Source organism: Aotus nancymaae, unplaced genomic scaffold (assembly GCF_030222135.1).
Source record: "Aotus nancymaae isolate 86718 unplaced genomic scaffold, 86718_ANA_hifiasm-v0.15.2.pri h1tg000021l, whole genome shotgun sequence".
Lineage (NCBI taxonomy): Eukaryota > Metazoa > Chordata > Mammalia > Primates > Aotidae > Aotus > Aotus nancymaae.
This window is the reverse complement of record NW_026988433.1, coordinates 19,531,902-19,552,152: the sequence shown is the minus strand read 5'-3', so window position 1 is coordinate 19,552,152 and position 20,251 is coordinate 19,531,902.

Here is a 20,251-nt window from a genome sequence, read left to right as displayed (position 1 = left end):
CCTGGAGTGAGCCACTTTACTTCCTCCTCTTCCTCGTTTTCTTCCTCCTCCTCTCCATCTTGTCTTCCTCTGTCTCTTTCTCCTTTCTGTTCTTATTCTTCTCTTCTTCCTCCTCCTTTCGTTTCCTTTTTTTCTACCTCTGTCCATCTCCCTTGTCTTCCTCTTCTTATTCCTCGTTTCCTTCCTTCTCTTCCTCTTCCTTCCACCTTCCCCTAATTATTTGATAATTATCAATTGACCCACCATATTAGAGAATCAGCCAAAGGCTGAGGATCTGAATGCTGGTAAACCTTTCTTCTAGCTGTTTGCTTCACACTGCAGCCTTGGAGTGGAAATGCAACTCCAAGTGAAAATTGGGGCAAATTCTATTGCAGGTGAGGCAGCATTTTTGTCAAGGAGGACAAAGCTTAATACCCACCCTCAGGAAAGGCAATTAGAAGAATAAATCTGGTCAACTAGACTTTGGCACAGACCCAGCCCTGTCCTATACTCTCTGTGTAACCTTCAGCAAATAGCTTTACATCTGTTTCCACCTCTGTAAGATGAAGGTAAACTGGGATTTTCTCTTCACAGGGTTGTCATGAGGGTTAAATGAAATAATCTATATGAATGTATTTAGCATCGTGCCCAGAACATAGTAGATGCTAAAAAAAAAAAAAAGCTTTTCATCTCCTTTAATTAATGAATCTCTATATTTAAAATGGGGTCTGTGGCTCTGGAGCGGGAGCGAGTCGTGGTGGGGTTGTGACGGCAGAAGAGATGGAAGGCAGGAGAGAAGATCGGATTTCTTATGGGGTGAAGGTGGGCAGTGTAAATCTAATTTCTTGGCAAAAGCTGCAATTTGCCAGCCCTTTTAATTATTATTTTTTATTATGGATACAAATTAAAAATAAACTGTGTGTCTCAATCACAGCAGGGATTAAAATTGTTCCCTAATTGTTATCTTTGAATCAATCTAGCTTCTATTAGCTCTGCTTCTCAAGGTATAATTGAGGTGTGTGTGTATGTGTGTGTGTGTGTGTGTGTGCACGTGCGCATGCCTGTGTGTGTGCGAGCATGCATGTGTGTCTCCTTGGTTTGTGGGGAAGGCACCTTCCCCATTTGATGTACTCTGTTGTATTCCAAATTCTAGTTTTCTTTTTCCTTCCTCTTTGCTAAAGATCTTGAGTGGCAGTAGAGTTGGCAAGGTTTGAACAATAGATTCCTGTCCCCATCTTCTATCCCTAAATTTTTTATTTCAAAAATCAACATACTTTGTTCTATCATGGGGGATACTTTTTGATAGGGTTGGAGGTGGGAGAGGAGTGATCTAAAATGGATATGTTGGTGATTGCTAAACTCAATTTCTTCCTGAATACAGAGCTCTAGACCGCGAATTCTCTAGGCAAGAAACAGGGCTTCTTGTTCATCTTGTTCTTGGCTACATTCCCAGCACCTAGAACAGTGTCTGGTACATGGTGGGTTCTCATTAAATATTAACTGATTAAACTCAGTCAAGCACGTTGTACTGGAAGAAAATATGTGAAATGCATAGTGCACAAATACATGATCCCTGGTACATAGATAATGGTAGTGAGCAATATCACACAGCTCCTGTTCTTTTTATCAGATACCCAAGCTCAGACAGACCATTCTGAGACAATTTTTCTACTTAAATTTTATTTTAATATTTGCAGTCTTACTAGTTGCCATTTGCCAAACCTTTGCTATATATACTTGATGCTTTATATGTATTATTGTGAATTCTCAGGCACTCTTACTATACCCATTTTACAGATAAGGAAACTGAGGCTCAGAGAGATGAAATCACTTGCACAAGCTCACGCAGCTGGTAAGTGATGAGGCTGGGATTCAAACTCCAATCTGTCAGGCTCCTAAACATCTATGATCTCTCTTGTCACAATTCTTCCCTACCTTGTGATCTCTAACTGTTTATATTTTATTTTATTATTTTATATTTTTGGACACAGTATCTCTGTTGCCCAGGCTGGAGTGCAGTGGCACCATCATAATTCACCACAGCCTCAGATTTCCAGGCTCAAGTGATTCTCCTGCCTCAGCCTCCCCAGTAGCTGGGATTACAGGCATGCATCATCATGCCTGGTTAATTTTTGTTAATTTTTAATTTTTTTGTAGAGATGGGAGGTCTTGCTATGTTGCTCAGGCTGGTCTCAAACTTCCAGCCCAAGCAATCACTCCACCTTGGACTCCCAAAGTGTTGAGGTTACAGGTGTGAGCCACTGTGCCCAGCCTCCAATTTATTTATCTCTTCCAAGTAAGCAAGCTAAGTATTGCTGGCCTTATTCTTCACATAAAGAAAATGAGGCCCCAAGAAAATCTTAAGACTTGTCTTGGGGTGGGAGGTGTCACATGCATGGAGACCTCATGCTAGTGGCCAGTGTACTACCGATGCATCCTAACCAGGGCATCGCCCTGCCCTCCTGTGCTGGTCATCTAACCCAATGGAAATTTAAAAATGAGAACTTCAGGCCAGGCACAGTGGCTGACGCCTGTAATCCCAGCACTTTGGGAGGCCAAGGCAGGTGGACTGCTTGAGGTCAAGAGTTTGAGAACAGCCTGGCCAATATGGCAAAACCCCATCTCTACTAAAAATACAAAAGCTAACCAGGTGTGGTGGCGCATGCCTGTGATCCCAGCTACTCAGGAGACTGAGGCAGGAGAATTGCTTGAACCCGGGAGGTAGAGTTTGCAGTGAGTCAAGATCGCGACACTGTACTCGAGCCTGGGCGACACAGAGAGACTCTGTCTCAAAAATAAAATAAAATAAAAATGAGTGCTTATAAAAAACTTTAAATCTAATAAATGAGTTCATATAGAGAGACCAGAGTGGCTGCATTGTGCTTTCAGCAAGAAGCTGAGCTGAGGTTATATCACTAAAAAGGAGGAGCTTTTCTGAGTGCACACTTGGAAAGAATAAGCATTTGTTCATTTATGCTTTGCATGAATACTCTTTGAGTACCTGTGATGTGTCAGGTCTGCAGGAAGATCTAGGAATACAGCAGGAAACAGAAGAGCCAGCCCCTGCCCTCAGAAGTTTATGAGCAAGGGGACGAGACAGATTCAACAAAATATTCCCATAAGCATATAGTTACAATCTGTGATAAAACATAGGAGGAAGAAGTACAGGGAATTACTAGAGATTATATAATAACAAGGGGACACAATGTCCCAGTGGGGGGGGGCGGTGTTCAGGAAGGCTGGGACACGTTTGAGCATCGATTGCGGAGGAAGAGTTAACTAGGTGGCTCCTCTTCTAGGCAGAGGGCACTGCTTGCAAATGAGTCCAGGAAAAGGGACCAAGGCATCTTCTAGGAACAGGAGAGCCACTGTGAATGGGGCTTACAGGATGGGGGACAAGTGTGAGACTAACCCTGGGAAGGTAGACGGGGCCAGATCTGCAGGGCCGTGAGGACAAGGTGTGATGGCAACAGGGATCTACTGAAAATCTTGAGCCCAAGAAATGCTTTAATTGGATTTGTGTTTAAAAGACGAGATCAGTTGAAGCTGGGTGTAGTGGCTCACGGCTGTAATCCTAGCACTTTGGGAGGCTGAGGTGGGCTGATCACATGAGGTCAGGAATTCGAGACCAGCATGGCCAACATGGCAAAACCTCATCTCTACCAAAAATGCAAAAATTAGTCAGGCATGATAGCATGCGCCTGCAATCCCAGCTACTCAGGAGACTAAGGTGGGAGAATCACTTGAACCTAGTGGATGGGGGTTGCAGTGAGCCAAGATTGCACCACTGCACTCCGGCCTGGAGTGAGACTCCATGTCAAAAAAATAATAATAATAATACCTTGAGGCCAGGAGTTCAAGAACAACCTGGGCAACATAAAAAAGACCCTATCTTTATTTAAAAAGAAAAGAAAAGAAAAAGCTGAGCCAGCCATGGTGATATACACCTGTAGTCCCAACTACTCAGGGGGCTGAGGTGGGAGGATCACTGGAGCCCCGGAGTTTGAGGCTGCACTGAGCCATGTTTATGCCCCTGCATGACAGCCAGAGTGACAGCGTGAGACTCAGTCTCAACAGAAAAAAACTCATTAAAAGGATACTCAGAGCAGCTCTTCTGGTGTTTTGATATCTTGAGAATCTGTTTTGAAATGAGAAAGAAGGATCCAAAAAAAAAAAAAAAAAAGGCCAGGTGTGGTGGCTCACACCTGTAATCCTAGCACTTTGGGAGGCCAAGGTGGGTGGATCACCTGAGGTCAGAAGTTCAAGTCCAGCCTGGCCATCATGGTGAAACCTCGTCTTTAATTAAAAAAAAAAAAAAAGAAGGATCCATTTTGGCAGGGGTGCTAAAATAGACTGATGGTGTGTGAGGAGGAGTATTTGCCTAGAATATCTTCTAGAACATGAGGACTGGGGACAGCATTCATGAACATCGTTTTAATTCAGAAAGTTTTCTATGTACCATCATAGTTTTGGGAGTCATCTGTGGTGGTCATTAGGGCTGTTCCCGAATGTTTTGTTCTCTGCCTTCCAGGCATGTGGCAGGAATGTGCTTCTGTGACCAACCAAAAAGATCACACTGTCATATCTAGGCTGAGTTTTTATGAGCACTTACCTTTGCAGTCATGGAAGGCTGGGTCCAGATGATGCCTCCAATCACCTGGATCCTGAAGTGACCCCCCAACAGTCAAAGCCTCCTTGCTAACCCACAGTAAAATGAGACTGGGTGAGAAACAAACTGCTGGGCCTGTTTGTTACTGGAGCATAACCTCGCCTTCCCTGACACATACAAAAGCTCTCCCACACCCTGCTCTGCCTCCTCCTGCATCCCTCCTCACCCCCTCTCTCAGAAGGCTGCAGCCCCACCTGTATGCCACATTCCTTCCGGTCCCAAGGCCTTCATACACGCAGTTGCCTCCAACCTGCTCGACCTGCTTTCTCTTATCCCTTGGCAAATTCCTACACTCCTTCAGGTCTCAGTTTCAGGGTCTCATCTCCTTGTTGGAGGTTTCAGACGACATGAGATCTTCAGAGCACTGACCCAGTTGGTGATCACATCTTTATTTGTTTTTTGAGACAGAGGATTGCTCTGTTGCCCAGGCTGGAGTGCAGTGGTATGATCACAGTTCACTGCAGCCTCAACCTCCTGGGCTCAAAGGCTCCTTCCTCCTTAGCCTCCCAAGTAGCTGGGACTACAGTTGCATGCCACCATGCCCAGCTAATTTTTAAATGTTTTGTAGAGATGGTGGGGGGGTCACTTTGTTGCCTAGGCCTCAAGTGATCCTCCAGTCTCAGCCTCCCAAAGTGCTAGGAATACAGGTGTGAATCACTGTGCCCAGCATCTAATGCTTTTTGAATGAATAAATAGACGAATGAAAGAAACCCATGTGATCTTGAATTGCCCCTCCCAGTATGGAGGAAAGAGGACCCTGGGCTTCCATTCCCCTTATCTTCGGCCAATTCCCCTTTCTGACCTAGGACCACATTACAACATTCATGAGCTCTTTTTTCCATAAAGAAGTTAAAAATTTTATTTTATGACTGTCGAGGTATAAACATGAATATAATCCAGGCTAGATTCATTAATATTTATACACATTATTATTATATCATGTCTTCTTTTGACTTTAAAAGAAATCAACATTAAAACATTTAATTAACATTAAAATATTTTTATGGACCCCTTGAAGTATTGTGAGTCCTAAGCATCATGCTTCCTGTGCCTAATGGAAAAATTGGTCCCTCCTGACCCAGTTTCCTGTTCATTCATTCATTCATTGAGCAAGAATGTATAGAGCATCGTCTCAATGCCAAGATCAGCACCAGTGGGGGTGGGCGGTGCTGGGATCCCAGACCCTGGTATTCCATCGCAGGCAGAAGTAGCCACTGTCTCCTTTTTTTGTGTCTCTGATATTCTAGTGGGGGAGATAAGCATGGAACAAATGCAACAAGAAATAAATGTGTAGGTGATTCACACGTAATGTGTTTACACATTTATTTATAAATGTATTTATACCTTATGAATTATAAATTATGATAGTTCACACATTCACTCTAAATTACCGAGTTCTAGTGTCTTTGGAGAGCCAAGAATGAGGAAGTGTGAGGTGGTCTGTGGGAGAAGGAGGGTCATTGAGGAAGCCTTCCCCAGTTGGAGCTGCAAGTTACCTGTGCCAGGAGGGTGGGGCAGTGCATCTCAGGCAGAGGCTCGGCATGAACACAGGTCCAGAGGCAGAACATAGCAGAGCATCTTTGAACAACTCCTCCACCAGCTTCTTCAGCATCATCAGAAAGCCACAACCATCCCATAGAACTTCCGGATACTCACTTTCTTTCCAGGCCTATCCCAAACAGTTTGCAGCCTGGGTCACAAGCGGGGAGCCCTGGAGGGCTGGTTTGATTAGATCACTGTCAGCCAGGGATGGAGGTTAATTGCTATTCTCTTTGTGATTCTGGCTTGGCCCAGCAGCTCTGCCCAAGGCCGCAAGTGTGTGTGTGTGTGTATGTGTGTCTGTGTGTCTGTGTGTCTGTAGGTCAGTTTGGCCTCGGCCTGGCGGGGAGGCCAAGGGGGCAGGGGGTGGGTTGCCCAAGATTTCTCTGTGAGTTCTGAGCCTTGTCTTGTCTGGTGTGTAGCAAAGAGGAGTGCTTAACAAGCATTAAGGGACACAAATAATTCCCCTTTTCTCCTCTCCGCCTATTCTTCCCTCTCTCTTTTCTTGTAAATCCTGCTTCTTGCATGTGAATAGCGGAATGGCTTCATCTGGGACCTTTAATCAGATCCCTGGTAGGCTCTAGGAGGGCAAAGTGCCGGAGGGATTACCTTTTATTTTAGGTTTTTCTCCCCTAGTTTCGCCATTCCCCTCTTCCCCTCCCCTGGCTGTGTTTTCCTCCCTGGCGTTTGTTCTCAGCAGAAGTAAGTAAGGAAGGCTTAAAGCGCGGGGGAGGGGGGCTTACAAACTTAAGGGGATCGGGCCCTATTCAGCCGGGCTTGTCCACAGACTTTCTGCTTTTGTTCTCGGCCATTCTTCAGCTGATTTCTTCACTCCAGCAAAAGCACTTTAATTCCCTTTTAGATACGGAGAATCCGTCCTCTTCCCCTCGCTGCCCCCTCCCTCTCTCCACCCCACACACCCCATTTCACTTTTTCAGACCCTTTATGCTCCGTCTTCGTCCTCCTCAACAAAGACCCAACATCCTCGCAAAGTATTTCTTTCACCGACGGGGGAAGCGCTGGAGAATCAGGGGGAGGGGAAGGGGAAGAGGGAGAGAAGAGGGGGCTTCTCCGGGATCAGACCTCCAAGCCGGGCCAGGGGAGACCCGTGGCTTCAGACTGCACTCGCTTGGTCTCAGCTTTGCCTTGGCTGGGGAAGAACGACGCTGATGCCAGCACGAGCGTGTGGAAGAAAAAAATGTCTGACGGTGTGTCTGTGTGATGGTGACAGGAGGCAGGAGGCTTCGGAGACCTGGTGTGGGCTTTGTCCGCATTCCTGGAAGGAGCAGGGGTGGTCCCGGAGAAAAGTCGGTGCGAGGAGGGGATACCTGGGCCTTCAGTCTCCGTCAAAATACCCCAGACCTACTGGGCGCATCCCAGTGAAGCATCCCTGGGCGGGGGTGGGGGGTGTGTGGGGGGGGGTGGGCGCATCCCGGTGAAGCATCCCTGGGGGGTGGGGCGCATCCCAGTGAAGCATCCCTAGGGTACCAGAGGCGCTGGGTCTGGGGCCCTCGCTGGGGCTTTTCAGCAACCAGGAAAAGGTTTGAGACCTGGAGGAAAAGGGTTGGCTGCAAAATAGGGAAAGAAAACCCCCAGCTCAAAATTAATTAAGTGCTGGATTGCGAGTCTACACAACATATTTTATGTCAATTGCACTAATTGTTCAATTTGACATTCATAAAAATTTCATTGCATATAAAAACAATTCGTGGGGCAGGTTTTTCTTTCTCATTCCATTCATGACCTGCCTCCCTCTCCCTCCCTCTCTCCTTGCTTCCCTCCTTCCCAATAATCTGATGAATACCTGTGAACCAGCCACCCATCCCTGTAACACCAGAACGTGCTAGTAACTTCCAGTGACTCTGCCCACTCCGATTCTAACGCCCTCCCTCCTTGCAAGAAGTAACCATCTTCCTAAATTTTGTCTTTCTATTTTAAAAATAGTCATTATCACTCATTTATATTTCTAAACAAAGTCCCCCTTTAGTTTGAGTTCAGATTTTCTCATTCTACCAGCATCTGTGGGATGGTTGAGCCATTCGACCAAACCATCGATTCAGTGAGTTCCTTAAAACCAAATTAAAAAAGGAAAATGTGTAAAGTTCTTTCAAACATTCTTTACAGCAAAACCAGCTCTAGGAAATGGGTGTGTTGTGCTTTTAGTGGGTTAGTTAATGATGCAGGGAGGAGCCTTCAAAGTAAGAGTGTCTAAGTGCCTGCTAATCGCTGAAAATGGTGCTGCCTCCAATCCTACTTTCATCAAGGAGGTAAGTCTGTAGTCAATTACCAGCCTTGGCTTCCCCATCTATGAAATGGGAGCAACAAATTAGCTCAGCTTTTTATTGAAAACATAAAAAGTGAGAGCTCATGGGAGAAGCAATCTCACTGCCTCACATTCTAGAAAGATAAAACGAGCTTTCCCATCTTCTCTTCTTTCTGTCTGAGTCTGAGAAAGATGAGTTTCTCTTCTTCGAAATGTCGACAAATCGACGCAGGGCCATTTAAGAGAAAGTGGGCCGGGGCCGTAATAGCCCAATTGGGAGTGTGAACACCAGAAGGGCTGGCTCCCTCTCCATGCCACAGGATGGGCAATTACTGCGAGGCACTTTTCGGGCAAAATAGAAGGCAGAGAAATAGCAAGTAGGAGCCCCAATTATCGGGAGTCATTCTCAGGACGAAAAACGCTGTCTCATTCTCCTGCAGCAAACTGTCGGTCAGACCTGGAGTGGTTAAAGCGGTTAGGAGAAGACGCTGGAGATTCAGCAGGGATAATGTCTGGCTTTTCTTAGTAGGGGAGGAGGAGGACGGATGGATGGATGCTTTGGGAGCCGGTGTGGCTTGCATCTTTCTCCTGGATGCTGTGGGGCACAAGTATGGCATTTTATTCTCTGCACTGTTTCTGTCTCCCCCACCTTGCCCCACCGCAAATAAATCAAGGGTTCCTTCCCTCTCTGTGCTTCTAGCTATGCAAACAAGAAGGACAGTGTGTCTCTAACCACCACCAGGGCTTTAGGCAGTGGTGTGTTGGTAAAATATTTAACAACCGGCTCCAAAATAAATGCCAGATTTGTAGAGTTTGTCAGTTTCTTCGGTGTAAATATTCCCACCTGACATCCCTGGGTAGCGTTTGAAAGAGATAGGCAGTAGCATACCATTATAGAGTAGTTCTACCACCCAGAAACGACAGAAAGAAATAACCCCAGAGATCGAGAGTTCGAGACCAGCCTGACCAACATGGAGAAATCTCCTTTCTACTAAAAGTACAAAATTAGCTAGGTGTGGTGGCACATGCCTGTAATCCCAGCTACTTGGGAGGCTGAGGCAGGAGAATCACTTGAACCCGGGAGGCAGAGGTTTCAGCGAGCCGAGATCATGCCTTTGCACTCCAGCTTGGGCAGCAAGAGCAAGACTCCATCTCAAAAAAAAAAAAAAAGAAAAGAAATAAACTCAGAAGCATAGATAATAATAAAATGTAGACAAATAATCAGGACGTAGTGAATTTGGAGTGTTTATTATCTTTGCTTTAATATGACTGATTTAATTATAAGCTCGTTTAAGTTAATTTTTAGTGGGTGGTTGAACACCCAGCTTGCCAAATTCCTGTACATGTGCTGGTCGGCTCTTGGGAATCAGCTCGAGCTGGCTGCAGCTCACTGCCTGCTTGCAGAATATTTTCTGTTTGCTCAGGGCCCACACACTCCTGTGTGCTTGTCATTGCTACATGATGTCAATCAGCAAATTTATCACTTCGTGATAAAGGAAAATCAATAGGCACTTTCCACTCTTCTCCCTGAAAAACAGCCTTCCAGGGGACCCTGAGAGATTGTGTTTTCAGATCAGGAAAGCAGAGTTTGCTGCATTCCCCTGCCTGGAGCTTCTATTTTAGATTGCAAGATTGTGGCCTTGCTCTATGCCTGTGTGTTCATTCAATAGCAAACCATGAATGCCTACTGTGTGCCAACCTCTGGGAGAGGGAGATGGCAGGCATTCTTCCCTCCACAGAGAACCATCAACTGGGAGCAGATGGCAGGCAAGAAGGCAGCTTTAGCCTCCATGGGTCCTTGCACTTCTCTACTAATTGGGGTTCCCCAGAAAGCCTCCCTTTGAGGACCTGCACTTCCCTCTTGCATCTCCCATCTTTTTTTTGAGATGGAGTCTCGCCGTGTAGACCAGGCTGGAGTGCAGTGGCACTATCTCGGCTCACTGCAACCTCCGCATCCTGGGTCCTGGTTCAAGCAATTCTCCTGCCTCAGCCTCCCAAGTAGCTGGGATTACAGGCACAGCCACCATGCCCAGCTAATTTTTATATTTTTTAGTAGAGATGGGGTTTCACCATGTTGGCCAGTCTGGTCTTGAACTCCTGACCTCGTGATCTACCCACCTTGGCCTCCCAAAGTGCTGGGATTACAGGCATGAGCCACCACGCCAGGCCACATCTCCCATTTTCTAACAAGATTTTTTTCCCTTTGATCCCTAGACTGTTCCTAAGTTAGTTGATAGACTTAAATATAAAAAAGACTCCTATAACTTAATTGCAGAGCTACTATTTGCCACCTATGAGATTGGCACAGATTAGAAAGCTGAGAAATACAAAGTGTTGGTGAGGACATGGGGACGCAGGAACCCAACTGCATAGCACATTCTGGCATGACTTGGTCAGATTAAGTCTACAAATACTCCATGCCCCAGTAGTTCTACTGCTGGGCATAGGGACCAGGTACTTCTCTACACAGGACCCTCCTTCCTGCTTCCTGGGATCACTGAACCAATAAGGGTCTAGGATGGGCAGAGAGCAACATTGATGGCTTTCTTTGCTTTCATCCCACCTCCTGAATTTGTGTTCCCTGCATAAAACCCATTGAATGAGAGAAAATATAAATATTTTAATTTTAATTTTTAATTTTTTTAGAGGTAGTCTCTCTGCTACCCATGTTGGAGTACAGTGGTGTGATCACAGTTCACTGCAGCCTTAACCTCCTGGGCTCAAGCAGCCCTCCCAGCCCAACCTCCCAAGGGACGGAAACTAAAGTTGTGCACCATCACACCTGGCTAATTAATCCCCCCTCACCCTTTTTTTTGGTAGAGATGGGGTCCAACTATGTTGCCCAGGCTGGTCTTCAACTCCTGTCCTCAAGTGATCCTCCCAAAATGCTGAGATTTCAGGTGTGACCACTGTGTCCAGCCCGGAAATAATTGTTTTAGTTCCCTTTTAGCAATCATAATAAAATTTATTGAGTACTCACTATGCTACATGTGTTATCTTACGGAATCTTCACAACCATTCTAAGAAGAGGCACATATAATTCCTCCCAATTGAAAGTCAAGGAAACTGAAGCTCCAAGAGCCATTGTTTCTTGCCCAAGATCACACAGCCAGTAGATGCTATAGCCTGCTGGGGCATCGGGTCTGTCTGAACCTAGAGTCCATGGGACCTTTCCCCTCACTTGTGAAATTGAGTTACAATTCTCTGTTTATGGGTCCTTGAGGGCATGGTCTGGGTACATTCACTGCCTAACCATAGTGTTGGCATGGTGTAGGTGCTCAATAAATGTTTTTTGTTGTTTGTTTTTGAGACAGCGTCCTGCTCAGTCACTCAGGCTGGAGTGCAGTGGTGCAATCATAGCTCACTGCAGCCTCAACCTCCTGGGCTCAAGCAGTCCTCCCACTTCAGCCTTTGGGGTAGCTAAGACTATAGGTGTGTGCCAGCACACCCAGCTCACTTTTGTTTATTTTTTGTAGAGATGAGGACTTACTCTGTTGCTCAGGCTGGTCTTGAACTCCTGACCTCAAGTGATTCACCTGCCTTGGTTTCCCAAAATGCGGGGATTACAGGCGAGAGCCACTGTGCTCAGCCTCGATAAATGTATGTGAAGTTAGCAATGGGTTGAAAGAGAACATTTTTCCTCATCTTGATATTGAGAGGATTAAAGGAGATAATGCAAGCAAAATACTTAACACGTGCTCAACATTTTAAAAAATTATATGTATGATGGTCTTGATCTTCCTGCAGACTTATAAATAACCAGGTTTTTGGGAAAAGTCCCAAGCATAGGAAGTTAGGAGGGAATTTGGAGAGCAGAAGATTTTCAACACTGAATTGTTGAGCTCAGGAGCAAGTGCACAAATCATGGACCCATAGAAAATCAGGCCTGGAAACAAACATGAAAAAATGCTCAACATCACTAACAATCAGGGAAATGCAAATCAAAATCACAATCTTACTCCCACAAGAATTGCCATAATCAAAAAATTAAAAAAAAAAAAGATGTTGTCATAGATGTGGTGAAACAGGAACACTTCTGCACTGCTGGTGGGAATGTAAACTAGTACAACCACTATGGAAAACAGTGTGGAGATTCCTTATAGAACTAAAAGTAGAACTAGCATTTGGTCCAGCAATCCCACTACTGGGTGTCTCCCCAGGGGAGAAGAAGTCATTACATGAAAAAGATACTTGCACACACATTTATAGCCACACAATCAGTAATTGCAAAAATATGGAATCAGCCCAAATGCCCATCAATCAATGAGTGGATAAAGAAACGGTGGTATTTATATGTATCTACGATGGAATACTACTCAACCATAAAAAAGAATTAATTAATGGCATTTGCAGTAACCTGAATGTGATTGAAGACTATTATTCTAAGTGAAGTAACTCAGGAATGGAAAACTGAACATTGGATGTTCTCACTCATAAGTGTGAGCTGAGCTATGGGGATGCAAAGGCATAATAATGACACAGTGGACTTTGGGGACTCGGGAGAAAGCATGGGAGGGGGGTGAGGAATAAAAGGCTACAAATTGGGTTCATTGTATACTGCTCAGTTTATGGGTGCACCAGAATCTCACAAATCACCACTAAAGAATTTACTCATGTCACCAAATTCCCCAATAATGTATAGAAAGAAGAAGAAAAAATGAAAATCAGACCTGGAGTCATCCAGTCTCTGCTTCACAGTGACAGAGGAGAAACTGCTCAGAGAGCAGCACTAATACCTGATGTCTGGCTCCTAGGCCACTTCTTACTGCCACCTGGATGTCCTGGAGTGTTGTTCCTCTCCAGAGTTGGAGAATAACTCTCCTACCCCCCAGGAGATTTTTCTCTGATTTGCTTCTTTCTTTTCCTTTCAAGGGCTGGGGAAGAACCAGACTCCTGAAATTTGATTTGAGCATCCATTGGGGAAGCTGCTTTTCTAGGGAAGAACTGGGTCTAGAGCATACTGAAAACTCGAGGTCTCTGTGTGAAGGTGGAACAGGGGCCATCTCTCTGTGGGGAGTGAGGCTGTCTTCTACACATCACTTAGAGGTCTTAGGGTTTCTTTGACGTCACTTCTGGGCTGGAATCCATCTGCTGCCCTCTGCTCTATGGGCCTTCACTGTGACCAGACCTGAGGAGACAGCAATGGGGCAGGGCCTGGAGAGGGAGGGGCCTGTGGCCAGCCCAGCTCAAAGGTGGTAATGGCAATGACCCCTCTGCTCCAAGTGATAACAGTAATAACATAACAGCACTGATTTAAAAATTCATAATACTGGGTAAGGCATAGTGGCTCACATCCATCATCCCAGCACTTCGGGAGGCTGAGACAGGAGGATCACTTGAGCCCAGGATCATTTTGAGGCCAGCTTGGGCAACATAGTGAGACCCCTTCTCTACAAAAAATTTAAAAATTAGCCAAGTGTGGTGGTGCGCACCTGTTGTCTCAGCTACTCAGGAGACTGGGGTGGGAGGATTGCTGGAGCCCAGGAGGTTGAGGCTATAGTGAACAATGTTTGTGCCACTGCATTCCAGCCTGGGCAACAATAAAAGATCCTGTCTCAAAAAACAGTTGATATTTGCTGAGCACTTACTATGTGCCTGGCACTGCCCTAAAGGCTTTAAAATATTGCTCCTTTATTTCTCACAAAACTTATGCCATGTTCGTTAGATAAAAGAACTGTGGCAATGTCAAAGTTCCTGAATTTGATAATTACATGGTGGGGGCATCGTGATTAGGACTCGCACCCTGAAGAAATTCATGGTGAAGTGGTGCGAGGCTACAACTTCCTTGCAAATGGCTCCACAAAATGAAGTAGTTAGTGTAAGGGTTCTTGCCGAATTTAAAATGAGGAAACTGAGGCCAGCACAAGAAGATCCAATGCAAATTTATTCAGCTCCTGGGCGAGGTTCTGCAGTCCGACAGGAGGGGCCGGAGAAGTCACGGGACTCCTCTCAGACGTGGGGTTTTATAGGGAGTAGACGCATTTCAATTGGTTGTGGGAGAGCAGGACGTGGGCGGGGCAAGCTGCCATTGGCAGGTAAGCGGGATGCACGATGCTATTGGGCAGATTTACGAGGCTTCTTTTGCATTTTGGCGGGGTTCAACGACTGGCTAAGTGCTGAGTGCAAAGCCTAGTGCCGAGTGCAGATTTGCGTGCCAAGTGCAGAAGTGGGCATGGAGGGGAGTTTAATGGTGGGCTAGGTGCTCAGTGCAGAGCCTAGTGCCAAGTGCAGAAGTGGGCGTGGAATGATAACATGGTTTCTAGGCGCGGAGGGGGGTGGGCGTGTCAGAGCTCCCGGCGAGGGAAGGGGGGTGTGTCCGAGCTCCCAGCTAGGCGACCGGCCTTACAGGTAGGTACACAGACAGATGAAGTCATATAGAGAACAAGTGTGTTCAAATGTTAGCAATTGGGGAATACAGATAAGAGTATACAAGTGTTCATGGATCTTGTAACTTTTTGATAGGTTTTTAAAAATTTTCCATGAAAAGGAAAACCAAAAATATAAGAGCAGCACTATTATTGTCCCCATTTTACAGATGGGGAAACTGAGGCACAGAGAAGTTAGCACCTGTCGTAGATGCTCCAGAAATATCAGCTGTTTTTTTATTCACATGTGATGAGACCAAGGCTCAGAGACAGTCCGTAACCTGTCCGCCATCGCACAGCAAGAAAGTGGGTGTTTGCCCTTGAAGGGTCCTATCGCTCTGACCTGCTAAGGTTATGTGGACCTCAGGTTGGCTTGGCTGGAGCAGGGGCGAGTGAGTGGACTCTCCCCATGCCTTCAGATCAGGCCCCCAGTGTCCTCTCTGCTTTGTCGGGCCCCTTAAGACAAGGCGAATCTTTGTACCACCCCCTTTCCTCCCTCCCTCCTTTCCCCTTCAGGAACCTCTCCCAGGAACCCTTGCAGCCCTCCCTGAGCTCCCCCCTCCTCTGTACACCAGCAGCCCCATCGGAGGGGCCTGCAGGGTGGGGATATTTGCCAGCAAATAAGAGCTATGTGTTAAACACTCCGCCAGCAGCTTCTCCACACCCGGCAATGTTTGCTCAGCAAACATCACTAATTTTCTGGTTTCTTGGGCTGTGCTGGAGCCCCCAGAGCAAAGCTTGTTGTTCATCAGCTCCGCTGACAGTTTCCTGTCCACATGGCCACCAACCAGGCCCGGGTGCAGAGTTGGGACCTCTTCCCAACACTAAATCCCAAGAAGATCTGTGGGGAGAGAGAAAGCTTCTCTAGTTTTCTGGGACAGCATCTTTAACCGGAATTCCTCTTGTGCTGGGATTCTGGAATGTAGGGGAGAGGCTTCAATTATTTCTTGGCCTTGAGTGTGTCTGGGGAGTTCTTTTTCTCTCTTCTGGTCTCTGTCCCTTCTATCCTCCAAGATCCAGGAAGCCAGTTTATTCCAGTTCATACCCATCCATCCCTCCATCTGGGTATTTTCTGAGCATCTATTTGTGTCATGGAGGGCTGGGTGCTGGGGAAACAGCAGTGCATATAACCAACCTGACCAGCATGATTTCTTGCCCTCCTGAAACTGACATAATAAAGCAGTTAAAGGCGGGACACAGTGGCTCACACCTATAACCCCAGCACTTTGGGAGGCCGAGGTAGTAGGATCACCTGAGGTCAGGAGTTCGAGACTAGCCTAAGCAACATGACAGAGGGAAACCCTGTCTCTACTAAAAATACAAAAATTAGATTGGCGTGGTGGTGTGCACCTGTAGCCTCAGCTACTTGGGAGGCTGAGGCAGGAGAATCGCTTGAACCCAGGAGGCAAAAGTTGCAGCGAGCCAAGATCGTACCACTGAATTCCAGCCTGGGTGACAGAGTCAGACTCTGTCTCAAAAAAAAAAAAAAAAAAAAGCAGTTAGCAAATAAATCAACAAGGCCATTTGAGAGGTGAGGAAAATAGTAGGCAGGGTGCAGTGGCTCACGCCTGTAATCTTAGCACTTTGGGAGGCCAAGGCAGGCAGATCACTTGAGGTCAGGAGTTCAAAACCAATATGGTGAAACCCCGTCTCTACTAAAAATACAAAAATTAGCCAGGCGTGGTGGCGCGCGCCTGTAATCCCAGCTACTAGGGAGGCTGAGGCAGGAGAATTGCTTGAACCCGGGAGGAGGAGGTTGCAGTGAGCCAAGATAGTGCCACTGCACTCCAGCCTGGGTGACAATAGCAATACTCCATCTCAAAAAAAACAAACAAAAACCAACCAAACAAACAAAAAACAGGTGATGAAGGGGGTGCTGCTGGCAAGAATGGTGAAGAAAGGGCTCCTGGAAGTTGGGTTATGTGAGGTCAGCCAGTACGACTGACTTTTCCCCTCCAGGCTCTGTAGGCTCAGCATGGCACTGTTACATGCCCTGTCCTTACTTAAAATGTTCATATCTTGTTCATCATAGGTTTTTAAAGTGTAAATGCAATTTACATAACATAAAATCCATTCTGACCATTTCAAAGCAAACAATTCAGTGGCATTTAGGGCACTCACAATGTTGTGTGACTGTCACAGCTATCTCACTACAGACCATGTTCATCACCCAAAAAGGAACCCCTCGTCCACTCAGCAGTCACTCCCTAGTCCTCCTTCCCTCTCCCCTGACAACTGCCAACCTGCCTCTGTCTCTACGGATTTTTCTATTCTGCAATCACATAAATGCAGTATGTGGTCTTTTTGTGTCTTGCTTCCAAGTGTAATGTCTTCAAGTTTCATCCATGTTGTAGCACGTGTCTGTGCTGCATTCCTTTTTATGGCTGAGTCATTTTCTTCTGCATGAATAGACCACATTTTGTTTATCTGTTGATGGACACGTGGGTCATCATAATTTTTTTGTATTCTTTTTGATTTTTAAAAATATCACATCAAAATTGCATCGGTCTATGGAAGAGGGTTTCAGAGAGAAGGAAACCTGTGTAACGGCCTTGAGGGGGGATTATGAGCTTGAAATAAGGCATTCTGAGGAGGGAGCTCCAGGCAGAGGGAACACCCAGGGAAAACCCTGAGGTAGGAATATGCACTGGGCAGTGCAAGAACTGCAAGAAGCCCAGATTGGCTGGAGGTGAGTGAGCCGAGGGAGAGAGCGTAAGACTTAGGCAGAGGTGCCTTTGAAGGGTCCTATCTCTCTGAGCTGCCTCAAATAACAAAACAAAACAAAACAAAAAACACCAAAAAACAAGGAGGGATACAGGTGAGGATGACAGGCAGCTGGACCAGGTAAAGGTCTGCAGGGCAGGGCAGGGAGAGTAGATTCCATTCTGAATGTGATGGAAGCCAATGGTTGGTTTTGAGTTGGTGAAATTATACACTCTAGTTTCAGTTTGCAAAGCTCACTGACTGCTCTGCATAGGTGCGGACAGACAGGAGGCAGGCGGGCTCGTTGAGGAGCTGTCCCAGGCATGGAGGTGAGACAACGTGGGTGGGGGCCCTGCACCAGGGTGGTGGTGATGGCAACGCACTTGGAGGGAACTGTCAGCTGCCACCTAGATTTTGAATGCATAGAGAGATGATCCATTCGTCTATTCAGTTGGCAAGCAATTACTGGGCACCGACTATATGCCAGGCAGTGCTAGATCCTAGGAGTATAGGCAGACAAAACCAGACAAGGACCCAGTCTTCATGGAGCTCACGGTCATTAAACAAGTAATTATGGATAAGCTCAGCGGTGAAGGCCAAGGTGCAGGCATTTTGGCCCTATTCATCTGTGGCTGTTTCCAGAAATGGAATCCATCGCTCAGAGGAAGGCCCGCTGTGTCATCGGGAGATGTGCCAAAGAAAATTCTGCTTTTCTCTGGTGATGCTGTCAACCAAGCAGTCATTCCCAGTGTCCTGCAACGTGGCACATCCTTGGGATAAACACTTTGAAGGGGGAAACAACCGCTTTGGATGGTTGAGTTCTGAGCTGTGTCAAGAAAGAACCAGGGGCTGGGCGCTGTGGCACATGCCTGTATTTTTAGCACTTTGGGAGGCCAAAGTGGGTGGATCACTGGAGCTCAGGAGTTTGAGACCAGCCTGGCCAACATGATGAAACCCTGTCTCTACAAAAAATAAAAAATTAGTTGGGTGTGGTGGCATGCACCTGTAGTTCCAGTTACTAAGGAGGCTGAAGTGGGAGGATCACTTGAGCCTGAGAGGTTGAGACTGCAGTGAGCCGTGATTGTGCCACTGCACTTGAGCCTGGGTGACAGAATGAGACTCTGTCTCAAAAAACAAACAAACAAAAAAACCACCAAAAACAAAACACACACACACAAAAACAAAAACAGGGACCCTCAGCCCATCAGCTCCTCTCCCTCTCTGGTCTGTAGAGGAAATCTGGAGGCCTGCGGGGAAGCTGGAAGAGGCCCATTAGTTCCCACCAAGCCCCCTTCCCACAGCTCTCTTAGGCCGCGGCCAGCTCCTCTGCGACTGATGATGAGTCATGGCAGGGGGCTGATTTGGAAGAAACGAGGCCAGGAGACCCCTCAGCTCTCGCACAGGAGACACCCCATTAATCTTTAACAAACATGAAGTTCCAGGAGGCCTGGCCCTCAACTAATGAGGCCTGGTTTCCCAGGGACTCCCCCTGGGGAAGAGGAATTAACCACCAGAGGAACTCGAGAGCAGGGAGTAGATCTTCTGAATGAGGGTGGGTTTTTCCCTAGACTCACTCATCTGGGCCCCCCCCGCCAACAGTTCCCCCATAGACTCAGGCCATACATGCCACGATTCCCCAAATATGCCTCTTTATAGACACTCGCGTTTAAAAACAGCCTTATGGAGGTGTCATTGACACAGAATAAATCATGCTTATTTAATGTGTACAGCTGAGTAAGTTTTGACATATTACACAACCGTGAAACCATCGTCACAATCAAGATAACAAACCTGCATCTTGCCATCACCTGCAAAAGTTTATTCTTTGTAATTCCTCACTCTCATTCCTCTCTTCCATTCCCAGGCAGCCACTGGTCTGCTTTTAGTCACTACAGATGAGTGTGTGCATTTTCTAAGGTTTTATGTAAAAGGAATCATGCTCCTTGTTTTTTTTTTTTTGTCTGTCTTCTTTTACTTAGCGTAATGCTTTGGAGAATCATCAATGTTTATCATTGTTCATCCCATCAATAGTTCATTTCTTTTTATTTCTTTTTAATTTATTTTAAAATTTTATTATTATTGCTCAGAGATGGTCTTACTCTGTTGCCCAAGCTGAAGTACAGTGGTGCAACCGTAGCTCACTGTAGCCTCCAATTCCTGGGCTCAAGCAATCCTCCTGCCTCAGCCTCCTGAATAGCTGGGACTGCCGGGGCATGCCATCATGCCCAGTGTAGAGATGGGACCTCACTATGTTGCCCAGGCTGGTCTCAAACTCCTGGCCTCAAGTGATCCTGCTGCCTCAGCTTTCCAAAGTGCTGGGATTACAGACATGAATCACCACACTTGGCCCATTCCTTTGTAGGGAGGAGTAGTATTCTCTTGTATGGATATACCACCAGTTTGTTTATTGATTTCTCTGTATTCATCTGGACATTTGTACATCCATTCTCTTTTTCTAAAAATAAACTTTTGGGGCCCGGTGCGGTGGCTCACGCCTGTAATCTCAGCACTTTGGGAGGCTGAGGTGGGTGGATCATGAGGTCAGGAGATCGAGACCATCCTGGCCAACACAGTGAAACCCCATCTCTACTAAAATACAAAAAGTTAGCCATGGGCATGGTGGTGCATGCCTGTAATCGCAGCTACTCAGGAGGCTGAGGCAGGGGAGTTGCTTGAACCCAGAGGCGGAGGTGGCAGTGAGCCGAGATCACGCCACTGCACTCCAGACTGGAG